Below are 15,196 nucleotides of genomic sequence, written 5' to 3' on the forward strand. Positions count from 1 at the left end.
TGTTGCATCTTATGGCAATAATGTTTACCTTTATAACACTACCAAACTTTTCTAAAATAGTTTTATCATTTAACTTTCCCCATGGCTAAATATATGAAAGTCCAATTGGTCTATATCTCAGCTAACAATTGTTCTTTTTTTAATTTTTAATTTTAGCTATTCTGTGAATATATAGTGGTATCTCATTGTATTGATTTGCTTTTTTTCTGAGGTCTAATGATATTGAATCCCTTTTCCTGTGCTGCACTGGCCATTCATTATTTTCTTGTGCATATTTTTTTTAACTGGGTTGTCTTATTATTAATGAGTTGTAAAAGTTCTTTATATATTCTGGTCACAAGTCATTTGTCAGGTATATATATTGTGCATATGTTCTCTCTGTTTAAAGACTACCTTTCCATTTTCTTAATGATGTCTTTCAAAGAATAGAAGTTTTAAATTTTGATAGAGTCCCATTTGTCAATTTTTCTTTTATGGTTCATGCTTTTTGTGTCCTAAGATATCTTTGCCTATCCCAAGTTCACGAATATTTTCTGTGATTTTTTTCCTTCAAGTTTCATAGTTTCAGTCTTTTGTATTTAGATCTATGATTCTTTTCAAGGTATTTTTGTACATGAAGAGGTAAGGATTGAGGTTAATTTTTTTAAAAACATTTGGATATCCACGTGTTCTAGTACCATATGTTGAAAAGATTATCCTTTCTCCATTTAATTACCTTGGCATAATTATATGTGGGTCTGTTTTTGGACTCTGTATTCTATTCCATTGATATATATGTCTACTTTAGACCAACACTGCTCTGATCACTGTGGCTTTAAAGAGGAAGCTTTAAAATGTAGACGAAGTCTTGGGGCACCAGGGTGTCTTGGTTGGTTGAACATCCGACTCTTGAATTTGGCTAAGGTCATGATCTCAGGGTCATGGGATTGAGCCCTGTATCAGGATCTTCACTCAGCAGGGAAATCTGCTTGAGATTCTCTCCCTCTCCCTCTGCCCCTCCCCCTGCTCACAAACACACTCTCTCTCTCAAATAAATAAATTTTTTAAAAAGTAGAGGAAGTCTTGGGCGCCTGGGTGGCTCAGTTGGTTAAGCGACTGCCTTCGGCTCAGGTCATGATCCTGGAGTCCCGGGATCGAGTCCCACATCGGGCTCCTTGCTCAGCAGGGAGTCTGCTTCTCCCTCTGCCCTTCCCCCCTCTCATGCTCTCTCTCTCTCTAATAAATAAATAAATAAATCTTAAAAAAAAAAAAAAAGTAGAGGAAGTCTTGAAACTTCCAATACTGTTCTTCTTTGTCAATTCTTTTTCTTTTTTTTTTTTTTAACTTTTCTAGGTCCTTTGTATTTCCATATAAATTTAAAATTTCAATTTCCAATTTTTCATTGCTAGTATATACACATACAACTGATTTTGTATATCTACCTTGTGTCCTACAAGCTTGCTAAATTCAATTACAAATTCTAGTGGCTTTGAGAGATTTCTCAGCATTTTCTCTATACATGATCAGGTTATGTGCAAATAAAGATGTTTTATTTCTACTTTGCCAATCTGTATGCCATTTCTTTTTATTGTCTATTACATTGGCTGGGGTCTCAGTGTTAGACATAAGGAGGGGAGTGGGCATCCTTACCTTGTTTCTTATCTTAGGGGGAAAGCATTCTAACTTGTGAGATTAATGAGATTTTAGCTAGAGGTTATATGTAAATGTCTTTTCTCAAGTTGAGAAAGTTCCCTTCTGTTTTTAGTTTCCTAAGAGATTCCTTTTATGAATGGCTCCTGTGTTTGGTCCATTGCTTTCTTTGCAACTATTCACAGGACTATTCATAGTATAGCTTTTTTCCCATTTTTCCTGTTAAAGTGATGACTTATGCTAGGGGATTTTCCAATGTTAAACCAAGCTTGCACACCCAGGATAAACCCATTTTTTATATACCGCTGGATTTGATTTGCTAATTTTTAAAAACTTTTCAACTACGTTCATGAAGGATATTTGTTCACAGTTTTCTTGTAATGTCTGTATCTTGATTGGTATCAACGTAATGGTGATGTCCTAAAATTAGTTGGGAAGTGTTCCTTCTTTCTCTATTTTCCAAATTTTTCTCCTTTAAATGTTTGATGGAATTCATCAGTTAAAAACTGTATGGGACTGGAATTCTTTTGGTTTTGGTTTCTGGTTTGCTTTATTTGTATGGAAAGGGTTTTAAACTAAGAATATAACTTCTTTAAGATATGGTACTACTCTAATTTTATTTCTTCCGGAGTCAATTTCAGTAATGTGTGTCTTCCAAGGAATTTATGTTTCATCAATGTTGTCAAACTTATTTCTAGATGTTCATAATATTCCTTCTATATACTTTTAATTTCCATAGAATATGTAATGACATCCCCTCTTTCAATCCTGATATTATACTTACTAACATGTGTTTTCCTCCTTATTTTTCTTGATTGGACTACCTAGAGGTTTATTCATCTTTTCAAAACCTGCTTTTGGTTTCCTTATCTCTTCAATTTCTGTTCTTGTTGATTATTTCCTTCCTTCTACTTACTTTGGTTTTAATTTGCTCTTCTTTTTCTAGCTTCTTAAGGTGGATATTTAGATCACTTATTTTATCCCTTTCTTCTTTTCTAATACATGTATTTAAAGTTAAATATTTGTCTGAGCACTGCTTCAGCTAAACCCCACAGATTTTTATGTGTTTTCATTCTGATTCACTTCAAGACAACTTTTAATTTTCCTGTTTTATTTTTTTACCAATGTGTTAGAAGCATTTGGTGTAATTTTATTATAAATATTGAGGATTTTTCAGATATCTTTCTAATATTCATTTCTAACTTAATTGTTGGGGTCAGAGGACATACTATGCATAACTTCCATTATTTTAAAGTTAATGAGACTTGTTTTATATATTAGCATATGGTGGTCTATGTTGATGAATGTTCCACATGCACTTGAAAAGAATATATACTCTGCTATTCTTGAGTGGAATGTTTTATAAATACTAATCAAATTACAGTAGTTTACAGTGTTATATACACACATCTATATCCTGATATTTTTTGTACTTGTCCCATCAAATACTTTTGTCAATGTTGAAATGTCCAATTGTAATAGATTTCTCAATGTATTCTTTCAGCTCTGCTTCATGTATTTCAGTTTCTGCTTCATGTATTTTGACAATGTAGCATATTGGTTGCATTTAAATTTAAAGTTATTATTTCTTCTTGAAGAACTGATCCATTTATCATTATGAAGTGTCCCTTTTTAAACTTATTAACATCACTTGTTCTGAAGCTCACTTTGATACTAATATAGCCACTCCAGTTTTTTTATACTTAGGACTTACATTGTATATATTTTTCCACCCTTTTTCTAACCTATTTCAAGAGTTTCTTGAGAATAACACAGAGTTTACCCTTACTTTTTTATTCAATCTGACAATCTTTGCCTTCTAATTAAAGTACATCATTTACATTTAATGTGATTATTGATATGGTTGAATGTAGTTCTACCATCTTGTTGCAGGTTTTCTATTTGTCCCTTCTGTTCTTTGTTCCTTTTTCCCTTTTTTTCTATCTTCTTTTGGATTATTTTTTTAGGAGTTCATTTCATATCCACCAATCGTTTCTTGTTCTTTTTTTTTTAAAGATTTTATTTATTTGACAGAGAGAGACACAGAGAGAGAGGGAACACAAGCAGGGGGAGTGGGAGAGGGAGAAGCAGGCTTCCCGCCAAGCAGGGAGCCCGATGCGGGGCTTGATCCCAGGACCCTGGGATCATGACCTGAGCCGAAGGCAGACGCCCAACGACTGAGCCACCCAGGCGCCCCCACCAATGGTTTCTTGTTAAAACTCTGTTTTTCCAACCTTTTTAGTGGATGCTCTCTTACTTATTTTAACCTACCTTCAAAACACATTACACCTTCATGTCTAAGACTCTTACAACAATATGCTTCCTTTCCCCTATCCAATTCTTTGAGCTATTGTTGTCAGACATTTTACTTTTACATGTTATAACTCTACTAGACACTGTTATTATTTTTTGCTTCAAACAGTTACCTTTAAAAAAACTAAAATACAAAGAAAAAAATTCTTATGTTTATCCACATATGAACCATTTCAGGGATTCTTTATTCCTTTGTATAGTCCAAATTTTCATCTGCTACCATTTCCCTTTTGCTTAAAGAAATTCCTTTAATATTTCTTATAATGTAAGTCTGCTGGTCATAAGTTGTCTCAATTTTTGTCTAAAAAAGCTTTCTCCCTTATGTTTTTTCCTCCTTAATGTCCTAAAATATTTTTGTTAGTTATGGAATACTAGGTTGACCATTTTTTAGCACTTAAAAAAATGCTATTAAACTGCATTCTGGTTTGAACAGTTTCTGGTAAGTCTCCTGTCTAAATTCTTAACTTTATTCCTTTGTATACAATGTATTTTTTTCCCTCTGACAGCTTTTAAAATTTTTTATCACTGATTTTCAGCAATTTTCTTATGATGCACCTTGGGGTGTATGTATCTTGCCTGGGGTCTGTTTAATTTTTGGATCTGTGGGTTTAGAGTTTACTTCAAATTGGGGGAAATTTCAGCCATTATTTAATTTTTTTTTCCTCTCTTGCCCTCCCCCAAAATCCTGAGACACCACTTACACTTACGTTAGACTCATGGTATTTATCCTACAAGGCACCAAGTTGCTTTCATCTTTTTCAATCTTTCTGTCTCTACCCTTGTGGTTGAATTCTCACTGTTTTCAAGTTCATTGACCTCTTCTCCCGAAAGATTTAATCTAACCCCACCTAGTTATTGCATTTTTAAATCTCTGGATGTTCCAATTTTTTTCTTTTTTTATATTTTATAGTTCACCCCTCATTATGTTTATTTATATGGGCCATATTTACAATAACTGCTTTAATGTATTTGTCTGCTAATTGTACCATCTCTGTCATTTTAGGGTCTATTTTTATTGTCTCCTGATTATGAGATTTTTCTCTTGCTTCTTTATCAAGTAATGCTTAACTGGATGCAATTTACTGTGAATTTTATGTTGCTGAGTGCTAGATTTTTTTGTATTAATTTATAGAGTGTTAAACTTCTGCCAGACAGTTAAGTTACTTGTGGATTAACATGATTTTTTTGAGGTTTGGTTTTAAACTCTTTTAGGACTTGTATAGAGGAACCTTTATTCTAGGGCTCATTCTTATGAAGAACTCGTAAGTTTTCATTCCTTACAAGTTGTCCTTGCCAGCTTCCAGGGGTTTCAAATTGAACGCACAGTGTGGTGTTCAGCCAGATCCTCAAGAACACCCCTATGCAGATTTCAGGAATTCTTTCTGTGCCCAAAACGCTCCTCTCCAGTTGAGATTTTAAATGTATCAGACTTTCCTACCTTGCCTCCTTTTTACTTCCTTCCCTGCTCCATAGTGAAAGATACTTCACTTCTAGATTCAGGTTACTGAACTTTAAAGGTTGAAAGGAAAACCGATCTCCCTTTAAAAACCTGCTTGGCATACCTTACTAAAAAAGGAGGTAGCAACGTAAAGGGTGCTTATTTTATTTATACACACACACACACACACACACACACGTATTTTAGAATTTAATACAGAAAATGCACAGATTTTGCTTCCCAATAAACTTATGCTTAAAAGGCAGTAAATCAATAAATATTAAAAAGTAGGATTCTCTACTCCAAACCATAATTATGCATAAAAATTATTTATTTCACTACCCTTTTCTTAAAAATATTTGCCCTTTACTATTTGTGTTGGTAGATACCCTGACTGAAGTCCCCACTAAACCACTAAGTAGTTTATATATTTATTGAGAAAAAAAAATGAGCAGATGTTTTTGGAGAGGTTGAAGACAGACATGTGGGTGGCAGGAAGCAAATGTTTTCTCCAAGGCTAGGCTGTCATAAACCCAGTTTATATCTTTTTTAAGTCAAATTTTGAGTAATAGTACAAATTTCATTTTTGAATTTTCTTCTAATTACATTTTAAGAATAACTAAGAGTCACTGAATAGTCTTTAAAAACATGATCCTTAGCCATGGATGGGACTAAGGACAGATGAGTGAGGCACCTATCTCTCCTTAGTCCCAGACCTGTTCTTAACAAACATAATATGAAGGTACTGTAATTCCTTGCTACTCAGAGTGGGGTCCATGGATCAGTATCAGCATTACCTGGGAACTTGTTAGAAAAGTAAAATCTCGGGGCCCCCCACAGACTTAATCAAAATCTCATTTTAATAAGTTCTCCATGGGATTCATATATACGTTCAAGTTTGAACAGCAGTGCCCTAGTTTCTCTATTTCTTCTATTATTGAAGTTCTGTATTATTTTCAATTATTTTGCTATAATAACTATTTTTCTATGATAACATTATAATGGAACCCCACTGCACATATATATTTGTGTTCTTGAGTAATTATCTCATTAAAAGGAACACATTAAAGTGGGAATCCTAGGTCATTATGTTCTCTTTCAAATTTGAAACTTCTAAGTTGCTGTGGTCTGCGAAACCAGTTAACTGGGCTTCTTGGAATTACGAGTTAGAGAATTCACAGATCAATATAACAAGTGGTTATACACTTGAACTTGAATCCCAACTCTGACAAAACCAACCGTATAACTATGGGCAATGATGTAACCTGTCCAAGACAGTTTCCTCATCTGTTAAATGGGGATTACAATAGTATATACCTCATAGGATTGCTATGAGGATTAAGTTAACTAAAATAGATAAAGCACTTAGAATATAGTGTTATTTATGTGTTTGCAATTAAGAGGAAAAATTAGTAAATAAAGATGCTCTAAGTGAACCTGATATATTTTTAAGGTCTGAATTTTCAAACATCATCTATATGTAGTTTAAAAGCCTCTTTCTTCTCATCCTTGATTCTTGGATCTGTCCTAAGTAGATGAGTTTGACAGAGAAAAGTGTATTACATTTAAGAATTGCTTCTTCCTTTTCTTTCTTTAGTACTTCATTATTAGTTTTAAAAGGAATGTGGATATATTAGTCTTCTGCTAAGGCCAGATACAAAAATTAATCTTAATTGCCAAGGTGCAAGAGGTCAAGAACCATGACGCATATGTAACGCTCATGTTACCTTTACAATAGAGGAGATACTACTGTCTATCTCTCCTCCTAGGAGAATCCCTGGCTCAAGTCAAGACAGGAATATCAATAAAAGAGATAATCCAAACTTTATGTTTTGAATCAGAGCAGTAATTTTGTTTGGGTAAAGTCAACATAGTAACCAGGAAGAAGGAGTAGTCAAATCTAAAGGACAGAAATAGGTATTATGGGAAAGGAGGCAGCAAAGTCAGAAACCCAGAAAAGATAGGGAAACAAGATGAGATTCAAGGTGAAAACATGGTAAGGAGTTTAGGCCTTCCTTAGAACAGTATATCCATCACAGTGCTGATTTCATATTGGTCTGCCAAGCACCATGCTGGTTGGGGCATGCCCCGGTGCTACACCAAGCTGTGTCAGGCTGGAGGCAACTTTTAGATGTGCCATCCTATTATTTAGGTCCTAGCTACCAGAAGCAATCAAATATAAAGGGGTTCTTGGAATTATGAGCTAGAGAATTCACAGATCAATATAACAATGGTTATATACTTGAACTTGAATCCCAGCTCTGACAAAACCAACCGTATAACTATGGGCAATGATGTAACCTGTCCAAGACAGTTTCCTCATCTGTTAAATGGGGATTATAATAGTATATACCTCATAGGATTGCTATGAGGATTTAGTATCCAGAGACCCTGAAAATTATTCTTTCTTATATCATTATAACAGTTCAGGGGTTATAAGAAACTGGAATTTGCATGAATAGCATTATCCAGGTCTAACTAAAAGCACTTATAACAAAATTCTCTACTACAAAATCGTATTTTTGCCTTTCTAAGAGAAGATAAGGGAATGACTATATCACCCTCAAGGAAACGTTCAAACACGATCACTAATTCTCAAAGAGCTTCTGATGTAAGGGAAACGATGGGGTGAATCTGCCATTTCTAGCAAACCCTGATCAAAAGGCTATTTCCACAAAAAAAAAAAAGAAAAAGAAAAAAAGGCTATTACCACATATTATTCTCTTTACTTCTGCGACTCAGCGAACTTTTTGTTCAGTAACTAAAACCTATCAGGGAATTTGTGTATGTACGTTTTGTTTATTTTAGAACAAAAATTAATCAAAATAAAATCTAAATAAAAAGTGGAAGAAAGAAAAATGTCTCAAAGTAATTTCCTTTAGATGGGGACCTAACCAATCTGACTGGAATCAACCTGGAAAGTAGCTCTTCTTTCTTTTCAAATATTGGAAACTCCACCTAGAGGTGCTTACCTTTTATTGTTGAAAGCTTCCAATACAAATACAGGAGAATAAATCTGAGGAAGACTCGGAAAGAGTGCTCTGGAAAAAAAAAAAAAAGATTCTAAAAACTTATATAATCTGAGTTAGGAAGATCTAAAAATCAATTCTCCCATCCTCCACTCCAGCACATTTTTCCTCCACAATTTGTGGAGCCTCAACCTGATCAGCCTCAATTACACATACACTGCCAGTGCTGGAGAACTCACTTCCAGTGAAGGAGCCCAGTTTATTTGCCAACTTATTCATTATGTAATTGTTGCCAACTTATTCATTATGGTGCTCATTATACTAAGCAGAAATTCTCTCTGTAATTTCTCCCATTGATTCTAGCTTTGTCTTTCTGTTGTTCTAAATCTCCAATTCCTCTTCCACTTGAAAGCAATGCAAATTACAGAAACTTGGAATAATAGAGCTGCAAAATTTCTAGTGTAACCTCACTTACTACATATGCTAGAGAGCCTTGGATATGTATGTTTGTTCTCTCTAAATCCACCTCCACTGCTATCAGACTGGGGGCTGAGCTGGTTGGAATGAGGGTGTAGGGTAGGGAGTAAGAGGGATTTAGTTGATTCCAATGAACTTGGGAGAATTTAAGGAATTGCAAAAAGGCAACTGTGGCTAGAGCACAGTGAGCAAGACAGAATGGTAGGAGATAAAGTCAGCAGGCAGAAGATGCAGAGCCTGGTAGAACATGGTGAGACTTTGGGTTTTATCCTGAGTGTAATGGGTAGTCACTCAAGGATTCTGAACAGGAAAATGACAGGAACTGTTTAACACTTAAAAAAAAACCACTTTTGCTCCTGACTAGAGAGGTGCAAGGAGGAGATAAGGAAGGCCAGTTACAAGGCTGTTGCTATCATCCAGGTAACTTATGATGATGATAGGTTGTATTATATTAGGGAAGTAGTGGGTAGCAGCAATACAGGGGTATTAGGGATATATATTGAAAGGAGGATATATAAGCCTTATTAATGCGCTGGACGTGGGTTAAGAAGGAAAGAGAAAACTCAAGATGGCCTCTAGTTTTTGGCCTGAGCAACTTGTGGACCATTTACTGAGATTAAGAAGAAGGAGGGCAGGAACACATTTGGGGAGAAGAGTCCAAGAGTTGTATTTCAGACATGCTAAGTTTGAAATGTTTATTAGACTTACAAATAAATGTTGACTATTCAACATAGATATGAGCCTGGAGCTCACAGGAGAGCTCAAGGTAAAGAATAAATCTGGGAGAACAGAAGGCATTTAAAGCAAGGGGTCACATGAGACCACATAGGGAATAAATACAGAAGGTGGCCAAGGTCTAAGCCCTGAAGAATGCCAACTTCTGGAGACCATGAAGAAGACAAGATAGCAAAGGGGACTTTGTAATTTTATGTGTATTTTATGCTTTCAAGTGTAAGAGAGACTGGAGATTTAGAGCTACAGAAAGATATAGCTATAACTGATGGGGAGAAGTTACAGAGAGATTTCTGCATGGTGTAATGAGCACTTTGATGAATAAGTTGGTAAGTAACTCTTATTCTTCTTGAAAAAACAGTTAGAATTACAGTTAACCCTTGAAAAACACGGATTTGAACTGCATGGATTTTGGGATGCCTGGGTGGCTCAGTCGGTTAAGTATCTGCCTTCGGTTCAGGTCATGATCCCAGGGTCCTGGGATGGAGTCCCACATCAGGCTCCTTGCTCTGAGGGGAGCCTGCTTCTCCCTCTGCCTGCCACTTCCCCTGCTTGTGCTCTCTCTCTAACAAATAAATAAAATCTTTAAAAAATAAAAAGAACTGCATGGATTTTTTTGATACAATACTACACTCTAAATGTATATAATAACATTTTCTTTTCTCCAACTTATTGTAAGAACACAGTATATAATATATATAATGTACAAAATATGTGTAAATGAACTGTTTACATTATTAGCAAGTCTTCCTGTCAACAATAGGCTATTTGTAGTTAAGTTTTAGGGGAGTCAAGTTATATGTGGATTTGACTATGGGGTGGAGCAGGACCCCTAAAGCCCGCATTGTTCAAATGTTAACTGTATTTTATATGTACAAAGTTCACAGCCACCCATCATAATCTTCAAAAACCACCTTTCAAAGTCACGTGCCTACTCTATTTCTGACTCCTGCCCTATTGACTGAGTCTGGATAGCTGCATTTCATGTGTCAGCTGTTCAATTACCACATCTCTGGCCTCTGGCCTATATCCTGGCTTCTGGATCCAAATTTTCACCCCAACTAACAACTCCTAGTTGCCCAACACTGACCAGGAGGCATGCTGAGATCATGTTCCCCAGAACTGCCAAAAGTTCTTGGCTCATGATCAATGAAGCACACAAATGAGTGAGTGTTCAGGAGTTAATCAGGTGACAGCGAACAACTGACATGTTAGGGAACCAAAGAATGAGCCAGATCAAGGCTGGAACAGGGAACAAGAGGTTGTACTCCAGGCTAGTCACCCCAGGGCAATCTGCTCTAGGTCACCCAGTGTGATCAGACACCCTTTTCCCCCAGAAGAACTGAAGTACTCTGAAGTTTACCACGTATCCGTGGATTAAGGATTTCCTGGAAGCTGGTAACATTATGAACCAAACAGCAGGTACTGCACACCATGGGTACCTGTTCTTTCTGCACCAAAGCCTCAGGGTTAGCCTGGAGACATCTGTTACTTTCCCCGCCACATCTATAAAGGGAATTCCAAACTATTTTTGTATTTGTGAAGATTAAATGAAATCACTGTAAGTGCCTTGTACATAGAAAGTGCTCAATACATATTAGCTATTTTCATTTATACTTTAGATGACCACAAAATGACAGTCAGCTGAATGATAAAGTATGTCTCTAAAAACATCACTTCTAGGGCTCTTCTAGCACAAAAGAGTAATAAAAGAGGTTTTCTGTTTGTTTTTTCTGTATGAACTATTACATGATCAAGGAATTTAAACTTGTCCTGAAAAAGCTGTCTTCCATTTTTCTGAACTTCCCTACCAAGATTTGGCAAAATTATGTTACACAACTAAGAAGTAAAGATGTCAATTCTACTAACATGGGATAGATAACACCGATTCTGAATAAATACCATCAAGCAAAACAGAAATCTCTTAGCCTAATAATTATGCTGCAATAGTCACTCAGGCCTGTTGTTGTTTTAAATGTTTATATCCTTTAAGTATAATATATATCTATTCCCCTTTATGAAATTTAAGTTTAACTAAAATCATTAAAGCTGGCAACAGAAGCAGGAAACCATTTATAAGACCAGCACGGCTACTTTACTTTTATTAATGAAAAGTTATGTAATAGTTTCAGCAAACTACAGAGTTCCATTCTTGTAGTCTTTTAATATTTATAGAAATTTAAAAGTTATACAGCTAGAGTTCACTTTTGAAACTGAGAATTTCTATTATCTGACAGCAATCAATTATTTTAGCTCAATTACAGAAATGGCTATTTAAGAGTTATGTTCATCTTTATTCATACTCCTTAACAATAGGTCAACTGTGTCTTGTACTTGACCTAGAAGCTCACATAGGTGTAACTGAACAAGACTACACTGAGAGGGTCTCAATTCCAAACTGGAGGCCCATCACTGGCCTTTTGGCCTCCAACAATACATTAAAGCAAAGAGAAGAAAAAGAAAAAAGCAGGGCATGGGGAAAGTGCTTATGTTAATACAAAGTGCTGTACTAAACTACCAAAGAGCATAGAAGCTCCTTAAAAGAATCAAAGAGCAAGTCTGTAATCAGGTATAAGGAGATGGTCACAAACACCATGCCAATATCCAAAAACTGAAATACCACGCCTCCTACGAACTGAAAAATGAAACGTATAGTCACATATTCCCTTGCATCTCTATTCATGGAATCTGGACTTTTTAAAAGGTAACAATTCTGATTTTTCAAACTATTACAGAGAAAAGCTACTTCTAAACTATAATTTTCAAATAAATCAACCTTGATTTTTTCTGCTTTAAGTGAATTTTTATTTGGGAATAATTTTAGATTTACAGAAAAGTTGCAAGGATACTATGGAGTACCTATATATCCCTCACTCAATTTTAACATCTTACATAATCATGGTTTTGGCAAGACTAAGGAATTAATGTTGATATACTGCTATTAATTAAGCCACACACTTTATTTGGATTTTACCTGCTTTTCCACTAATGCCTTTTTTCAGTCCCAAGATCTAATCCAGGTACCACATTGCATTTACCGACTTTTTTTTTCAGTGCTTTTAAGTTCTGGAACACGCCAAACTTGTGTGTCTTATTAAATGTCTTCATTAGAAATATGACAGAAAATAACCCTCAGCTTCCTGGAAAATATGACTTATCGGATCCTAGAGAAATGTTACATTAAGATTCATATGAATACGATATTTCTACTAATGCTTTACTGAAGAGAAAAAGAGGTAAGTCACTTTGTCAGGAACTTTGTCAGGAACCTATGAGATCAAATTATTTAATGTTTCAGAAATATCTCTGCAAAAAATGCTTGTCACCTGTCTCCCAAGGTTCCGGTAAAGAGTCATAAGACATAGAGTAAATCCTTTTAATTAATTCTGTAATAGAATGTAAAGTATTATTACAATCATATTCAAATAATCCATTTTTATCAAACATGTAGAAACTGCCTTCCATTCATTCCCAAATTTCATTTTTAATCACTGTGTATTTTTATTAAGATAACAAAGGAACTAATTTAAGGGAGAATAATTTGGGAAATTTATTACATGTCTTTAGTTTAAAAGTGAAGGCATGCAAAATTTAATAAAAGTTTTAAGATGAATAGAAAATGTTCTAGAAAAAAAGAAATGCCAAATGAATGAAACTGACTAGGAAGAATGTTTCACATTCTTTTCCACGTACATAATGATAAGGAAATTACTAAATAGTCACAAACAAGTGAATCATATTGAGGGCATAGCCTTTTGATGGGACAGTAGTAATCCAGAGTTTGGAGTTAGGAGGTTTTTGAAAAAATACATGTCTAGTAAAGTGTCCATGTGTGTCAGTTTGCCTGAGACAGTCCCAGCTTATGCCTGTTGTCACAGCGTCCCACTAAATTTATTATTTCTCTTAGATTTTTCTTATTCTGGTGATTTTGTTGTTGTTGTTAATGGTAGCAGTATAATAAACCTGGATTTTCACTTTTAGGTTCTGCCATTATCTTGTTGAGCAGTATGAGATGCATGTGCAGAGAACCCAATTGCCAATTTGACACGTGGTTAAATCTGAAAGACCTTGAGCAGTAACCCATCTCTGGATGGGCTGTAACTGATACCTCAATCTCAAAGACAATACCCAAGCCACTTGCAGAAAAAAAAAAAAAGCCCACTCAGACAGGAATAGCTAGAGACAATTAACTCCTTCAGTCTTGGGTGGAAGTAGAAGAAATATTTAATGCGGCTGCCCCTGCTTATTACTAGCTCAAAGACCAATTTAAGAAGAGCAGATGGAGAGGTTTTACCTATTACTCTATAAAGCATGACTTTTCATTTAGATCAAATGACTGTTCTTTAAATTGATGTCTCTCAATTCTAATTACAGTTTATCTTGTTTACACAAAGTTAAGGGACAGCTGTTACTGTTGGTTCTGTTAACAGAAGAAATTCACACTTAAATGATGCCAACTTTCTATTGGTATAAGGAGATACATCAAATGGAAAACTCAGTTAATTCCCCTTTCTTTTCTTAACTGGTTTAGAGAGTAATTCAATAAAACAATATGCATACAAATATACTGTTGGGTTAATAACACAAATTTTATATATTTGCAATAACAACATAGACAAAGTAGCTGAGAGGAAAGCTGTATTAGAGTAAGGAAATAACACCAAATGGAAACTCAAATCCATAGAAATATAAGAGAATGAAAAATAGAAAGGCTAACATAATTAACTCTATTAATATGTATTTGCTCTCCTTTCTTCTCTCAGCTTCTATAAAAGACAGAAGATTAGGGGCACTTGGGTGGCTCAGTCAGTTAAGTGTCTGACTTTGGCTCAGGTCATGATCTCAGGATCCTGGGATTTAGCCCAGCACGGCAGGCTCCATTCTCAGCAGGGAGTCTGCTTGTCCCTTTCCCTCTCCCTCTACCCCTCCCCTCATTTGTGTGCTCTCTCTCTCAAATAAATAAATAGATAAAAAATAAAAGACATGAAATTATATAAACTGAAAATTATAACAATATACTGTTGGGTTTCTACAACATATAGACATAATAACATATAATAATGGTAGCAAAAAGTGGAGAAAGAGAAAAATGGAGCTATACAGGAGAAATGTTTATTTTGCTGAATATAAGTAAAAATGAGAAGTAGATTCTTCTAAGTTAAAATGTATATTGTAAAACCTAGAGCAGACACTAAGAAAATAACTTAAGATATATAATTTAAAAATGATTAAGGGACTCAAAATATCACACTGGAAGATACTCACTTAATTCAAAAGAATTCACTTAAGTTTAAAAGAATTCAAGAGAACAAAAAAAGCATGAGACCAGAGATCATCAGATTATATTTTTAAAAATCCAATGATAGTTGACCCTTGAACAACATGGTTTGAGCTGCACAAGTCCATTTAATGTGGATTTTTTTCAATAAATACAGTATAGTACTGTAAATGTATTTTCTCTTCCTTATTATTTCCTTTTTTTTAATATTTTATTTATTTATTTATTTATTTGAGAGACAGGGAGAGCACGAGCAGTGGGGAGGGGCAGAGGGAGAGGGAGAAGCACCACTGGGCAGTGAGCATGACATGGAGCTTGATCCCAGGACCCTGAGATTATGACCTGAGCGGAAGGCAGATG

At 35.1% G+C, this 15,196-nt stretch overlaps 1 protein-coding gene across 3 annotated transcripts in view; it reads right to left on the bottom strand.

Moving 5' to 3' along the window:
- ZNF438 (zinc finger protein 438) overlaps nucleotides 1-15,196 on the bottom strand; it is a 175,989-nt gene that overhangs the window by 120,407 nt on the left and 40,386 nt on the right. For 2 of the 3 annotated variants that reach the window (XM_032395832.1, XM_032395830.1), the window contains exon 2: nucleotides 8,353-8,421. The exons of the other annotated variant lie outside the window; for it this stretch is intronic. The gene's annotated coding sequence lies outside the window, so the exon portion shown is untranslated. The remainder of the gene's footprint in view (nucleotides 1-8,352; nucleotides 8,422-15,196) is intronic. 3 annotated transcript variants of the gene reach the window in all.

This window comes from Phoca vitulina, unplaced genomic scaffold (assembly GCF_004348235.1).
Source record: "Phoca vitulina isolate PV1807 unplaced genomic scaffold, GSC_HSeal_1.0 scaffold88, whole genome shotgun sequence".
Classification (NCBI taxonomy): Eukaryota; Metazoa; Chordata; class Mammalia; order Carnivora; family Phocidae; genus Phoca; species Phoca vitulina.